This window comes from Papio anubis, chromosome 10 (genome assembly GCF_008728515.1).
Source record: "Papio anubis isolate 15944 chromosome 10, Panubis1.0, whole genome shotgun sequence".
NCBI classification, from domain to species: Eukaryota; Metazoa; Chordata; class Mammalia; order Primates; family Cercopithecidae; genus Papio; species Papio anubis.
The window spans coordinates 48931773-48937772 of record NC_044985.1 but is presented as its reverse complement, the minus strand read 5'-3'; the positions used below and the strand labels follow the sequence as shown (position 1 = coordinate 48937772).

At 36.7% G+C, this 6000-nt stretch overlaps 1 protein-coding gene across 6 annotated transcripts in view; it reads left to right on the top strand.

The window, feature by feature from the left end:
• The first annotated feature begins 2467 nt into the window (after nucleotides 1-2467).
• Nucleotides 2468-6000, top strand: part of SCN3A (sodium voltage-gated channel alpha subunit 3) — a 116149-nt gene continuing 112616 nt past the window's right edge. For 3 of the 6 annotated variants that reach the window (XM_021923683.2, XM_021923689.2, XM_021923684.2), the window contains exon 1: nucleotides 2468-3505. The gene's annotated coding sequence lies outside the window, so the exon portion shown is untranslated. The remainder of the gene's footprint in view (nucleotides 3506-6000) is intronic. The other 3 variants (XM_021923687.2, XM_021923686.2, XM_021923688.2) reach the window with 1 other exon arrangement.

Here is a 6000-nt window from a genome sequence, read left to right as displayed (position 1 = left end):
AGAGCAAAGGCACATCTTACACGGTGGCAGGCAAGCGAATGTGTGCAGGGGACACGTTCCTCTTTATAAAACCATCGGCTCTCATGAGACTTATTCATTATCACGAGAACAGCATGGGCAAAACCCATCCCCATGATTCAATTACCTCGCACCAGGTGCCCCCATGACATGTAGGGATTATGGGAGCTACAATTCAAGATGATATCTGGGTGGGGACACAGCCAAACCATATCAGGTACTATGTTTTACTTCCCTCATATTTCATTGCTTCTTCATCTATAAAGTGTGTATAATAATACCTCATATGGGTGGAGGTTGAATGAACATATGTAAAGTGCTTAGAACAATGTCTGGCACATAGTACCAATAAATGTTAGTTTTGTTATTGCTATTAATATTATTAAATGTCTTCATCATTACTTGAGGCTTTTCTCCTACCCTCCCCAATTCTGGCCAGATAGCCAAGGCTAATATTGCCCAAGTGGAATTGTCGTTGGAGATAGACCAAAGAATCGTCAAATTCTTTTGCTTTATATTTAAATTCTTGTGTTAGGGGTGGAATTGTGCCTCCTCTTGAAAAGTTCTAATCCTGAGTAATTTAGAATATGCCCTTATTTGGAAATAGGGTATTTACAGAGATAGTCAGGTTAAAATTAGGTTAAGAGGGTGGACCCTAATCCAAAGTGACTGGTGTTCTCATAAAGAGGAGAAAATTTGACACAGAGGGAGGACCACATTAAGACGGAGATGCAGGGAATGTACCATATAAAGACAGAGACAGAGACAGAGACTGGAGTCATGCTACCACAAACCAAGGAACATCTGGGGGTACTAAAAGCTAAGGAAGCAAGAAAGTATCCTTCCCCGGCAGGTTTCAGAGGAAGCATGATCCTGCTGACACCTTGATTCTGGCCTCTGAGTAGCCAGAACTGTGAAAAAATTGATTTCTATGTGTCTAAGCCCCTCAGGATGGTAGTTTGTTACAGCAGCCCTAGTAAACTGATACATTAGGCAGAAGACAAAAAGATTTCAAGGGAAAACACGTGGCTCCAGCTTACCTTTGGTATAGAAAGAAGAGATCCAAGCAAAACTCTTTTGAGCCTGAAAAGGAAGTTAATGAAGAAGGAAAGGAGTCTCTGAAAAGGGCTTCTTACATAGTTTGCCAATCTAGGATTAACTAGAAAGGTGAAAAGATGAGAAGTTTCCATCTACTTACACTATTCTAGTGTGGCAGAGATTGTGCCTCGCTTGCCTGAAGTCTGCAGAGTGCATTACATCCCATGGTTTGCAAACAGCAGAACAGAGATGGCTGTGTGAGGGGCCTGGGGCAGGGAGGAAGGCTTAAGTCAGCCAATTACAACCAAGAGTGAACCTGGGAACATGCTGCTTTTTCTTATATCCTCCTCAAGGACCAGAACAAAAGTTTCCTTAGAGGAAGAAGTGACAAAGAGGGAATGCTGCCATGCAAACTGGATGGATGGTATTCCCGGGGCCCAATGGGTCTGTGGGTACGTTAGTAGATATGAGGGACAATGATGGTCATGGATCATGCAGGACTCCTCGCCTCAGTGGATGCCCACATGGAGAAAGGGGGACCAGGGTCATACTCTGCTTTCTCTGTATATGTACACGCTCCTGAACTTACATGGTCTCCATGAGAAGGAGAGATAGAAGAGGAAAATCATGTATTGGCTGAATGCAAACCCAAAATAATTGGGAAAAGCCTCAAGTAATTTAGTTTACCTAGAAAATTGACTAGATTTATTTTTCTGCCATTAGACAAAATGGGGGCCACAAATGAAAACGAAGTATGTAATTAACATTTCTTGAACACGTAGCCGGGAAATGTGGTATCAGCTGTATTTGTTTTTCTTCTTTATATGAGCTCCTTTATGGCAGGCACTGTGTGTTTCTCTCTGTGTCTTTTCAAGTCTGATATAATACTTGACATCATTTTTGTCCATCCATACAGTTGGTTTGTCAATATGAAAGTATTTATTTAATTGATGATAAACTGTAATAAAATTGTAGTCGTTTGCTCTAAAGTAAATATGAAACGTCAGATGAAACAATAACACACATCTGGATTGAGAAATATCTTAATAACTGAATTATTTTTATTTTGTTTATGTATTGTGTGCTTTAGTATCCTAATAAGTAATACATTTTCTTAAGTATTTTATTTCATTTATTTATTTTTGAGACAGAGTCTCTCTGTTACCCAGGCTGGAGGGCAGTGGCAGGATCTTGGCTTACTGCAACCTCCGCCTCCCAGGTTCAAGCGATTCTCATGCCTCAGCCTCCCAAGTAGCTGAGATTACAGGCACGTGCCACCATGCCTGGCTGATTTTTATATATTTAGTAGAGACGGTGTTTCACCATGTTGGCTAGGCTTGTCTCTAACTCCTGACCTCAGGTGATCTGCCCGCCTTGGCTTCCCAAAGTGCTATGATTACAGGTGTGAGCCACCATGCCTGGCCTTATAAAAGTATTTTATAGACATAATATAAATAACTGGTTTGCATTACCTCATTTGAGATGAATTTCCACTGTTCCTGGTATCATACATGTGCACCAAAATAATCCAAAGGTCTACACTCGCTAGGTTCACTGATGTATAGAATATTTTTCTACATTTAGATATTTCTTGCAAATATTTTACCAGAAAGCAACACAAAAATACTATCAGTGAGTATGTGTTACACTGTTCTCTAAGGAGTCAAATTACTCACCTTGGAAATAATTCATCCCAGGAAGAGAAAAGGTTTTCAAAAGACCAGAGCAGGCCACAAGGGAGCTTTTACAAAACTCCACACATAAAGGGTAATGTAAACTCAAAACCTAATTTTCCAATAGTAATTTTTATATCTTTTAATTTTAGTAGTTTATGTGTGAAACAACCACGTGAAACAACAAAATGATAAAATTTAGAAAAAATATTAGTAAAATGCAAATCACTGAATATGTAAAAGGGTCCCATACATATTTATATGTAGTAGATAAGTTACATTTTTTTAGTGTGTTGGGAAATTTTAGCTCACATCAACTCTCTGCTGTCATCTTGGGGCACTTTCACGACTACCATGCTTCATACAGGTTTCCTTTCCTCCCCGTGATAGAGGATAATGGGAATGTACTTTCTTTGGTTCAATTTTATGTGTGTCCGCCAGTAGATGGCGGTACCACTTTGAGTGCTATCCGCCTTTTTTTCTTTCTTTCTTTCTTTTTTTTTTTCTCAAAGCTGTTTTCTGATATATGTTGGGTACCATAGAGTGAATCTCAGAACAGGAAGCGGAGGCATAAGCAGAGAGGATTCTGGAAAGGTCTCTTTGTTTTCTTGTCCACAGAGAAAGAAAGAAAAAAAGATTGTAATTAATTTGTAAACCTCTGTGGTCACAAAAAAAAAAAAAAAGCTGAACAGCTGCAGAGGAAGACACGTTATACCCTAACCATCTTGGATGCTGGGCTTTGTTATGCTGTAATTCATAAGGCTCTGTTTTATCAGGTAAGCTGACAAAACATTTCATTATCTGCACCATAGAATCTAGCTACCAGGTCATTTTTCTTACTTGAAAATCATCTTCATGCTGCTATTTTTAACCCAGTGTTGTTTAAATGTAAATTACAGGAACCAAAGGCATCGTTTGATGTGTAAACTGCTTACTATTTCTTTATCTTTCAAAGAAAACAGAGTCTGTCTGGAAATGGTGATTTATGGTGCATACTAGGCATCAATGGTCTTGTGTTTTTGTAGATGCTTATGATTTATTGTATTCAGAAAAAATATTTTTTATTATACTTAAAGCTAGTCTAATGAGTTTCCTGGCTGTATGTCATCTATTTAAATGCCCAGTGTGTCCAGTATTTTTAAAACATTAATGTATAGTGAAATTGGAACTATCATTCTTGTGCTTTAGTCTTTTATTTAACAGCTTTAGAGGCCATGCATATAGGGAGTGATAACAATATAGAGGTGTTTGGCTTTGTGAAGCACACTATCATTTTTCTCTAAAATCTGTTTTCATAGGGAAAAGAACACCAATACTAACCATTTAAAAGAGGTTGAACCTTCAAAAAATAAAATAATCTCTATATGTTCCATAATATGCTACTTCTTTATCCTTTAATATATTCATCTTATATTAAATGTTTACCTTTTAATTTATTGATTTAAAGATTATTACATCTTCTTGATTAATTATTCTATGAGCTTGATAGATTATTTTGTTCTGTATGTATTTAATAACTGATTATTTTTATTAATTACCAGGAAGAACTACTGGAGCCATAAAACAATAATTTACTTTATCTATGATCCAAATTTTCTGTAGTTGTATTTAGAATATTCTATATCATAACCATAAATGTTTCATTCAGTTCGCCACTACATAATTAGAATAAGAAATTATTGACAGAAATCTATAGGTATAAATGAAAGATAAGTTTTAAAAATCATACATGGTTTTAAAATACACAACAGGTAGTGTAATGTGGCTTATGAGGACAAAGATAAAGGCATAAGTGCTTTTGCATGGAAACATTTCATCACATTCACTCCAAATAGAGTGTACCGTATATTAAATGAAGACCTCTGATTTCAACAGGGCTTCCAGTCAGTACTGGCTAAAAGGGCTTCAAAAATAGAACTTGAGGCCTCCAAACTGTAATTTCTAATGATATGTTAAAAAATATTGACATCTTACTTAACATTTTACATCGAATAGCAATAATTGTCCCCCTGAAAACATTTCAAAAGAGTGATTGCCTGAGAGGAGAGCCCTGGGTCTTGTCTTTCAGAATAATTCCTACCATAGGATATAAAGAAAACTATTTTTTCAGACAGTGTTCCCAGAAATGGCTGTTAATTAACTTGATTGTATTGTACACACCATGCTTCTCTACAGGTGACTAAATGTGAGTAACTTTGCTCTGTGTAAGCACCAGAGCTGGTCTTGATTGAACTGGTTTACATTTATGAATGAATGCTTAATTTTGGCCCCAAATGTTAACTTTTATTTTTCTTGGTATAGTTGCAACAATCTCTTAGTTATTCATCTATACATGTGGTCACCATGTGAAAAACAGATACACACAGAGTTCTTCGCTTCACAAAATGCACTCTTTCAAAAATTTCGGAAATTAAACCTGTTTTGATTAAATGATATATCAAACAAGTTTGAATAACTTACTCTTTAAAAGAATGTAGTGGTGATTGCATTTGTAAAGTTGAGAAAAATGCTGTGATTTGAGTACTGAAGATAAAAAGGTTGAACCCTGAGCTGAAAGTCTTGGGATCTGGTTCAAGTTCTGCTACTAATGAGTTTTGTTGCCTCAGAAAAGACACTAAGTATCACTGAAGGGCATTTTCCTTGCCTATAAAGGAAGGAAATTAGAACCAAAGCTATATAAGAACACTTTGTTTTTAAAGTTTTCTGATCCTCATTTATTTGGATTTTTCTTCAGTTGGTTTCTCAGCTTAATTAAGATACAACTTTGACTCTCACTGAGTTGTAAATTATGATTGATGTCTAAACATGAAAGTGGGAAAATAGAGAAATAGGGGTGTTTCTTGGCCAGTTCCTTCTGTGTTGGAAACTAGTAGGGAGCAATATGGAGAAGTGGTTAAGAGCAAGAGCTTGGCAGGTTACATTTTATGGCCACTATTACCTGACAAGTCATCTAAACTCTCTGAGCCTTTGTTATATCATCTATAAAACAGGAATAATAACGACTGTGTTGCAGGATTGCGTAACTAAAATAATGTCTGTTCAGTGCTTGGTATAGATCCTGGAACATGATTACGAACCTCCTTCCTCTCTCCCCCGCCAACCTAACTCACATCAAAAGGAACAGGATAAACATAAAGGCATAAATTTTCATCGTTGTTGTTATTGTTATCGTTAGTGCTGGTGATATAATACCTTCCACCACAACAGGAAGGATGGAATAAAACTGCCAAATAATTATGTACCTGAAAAGTGAATAATTCTCATCTTGGAA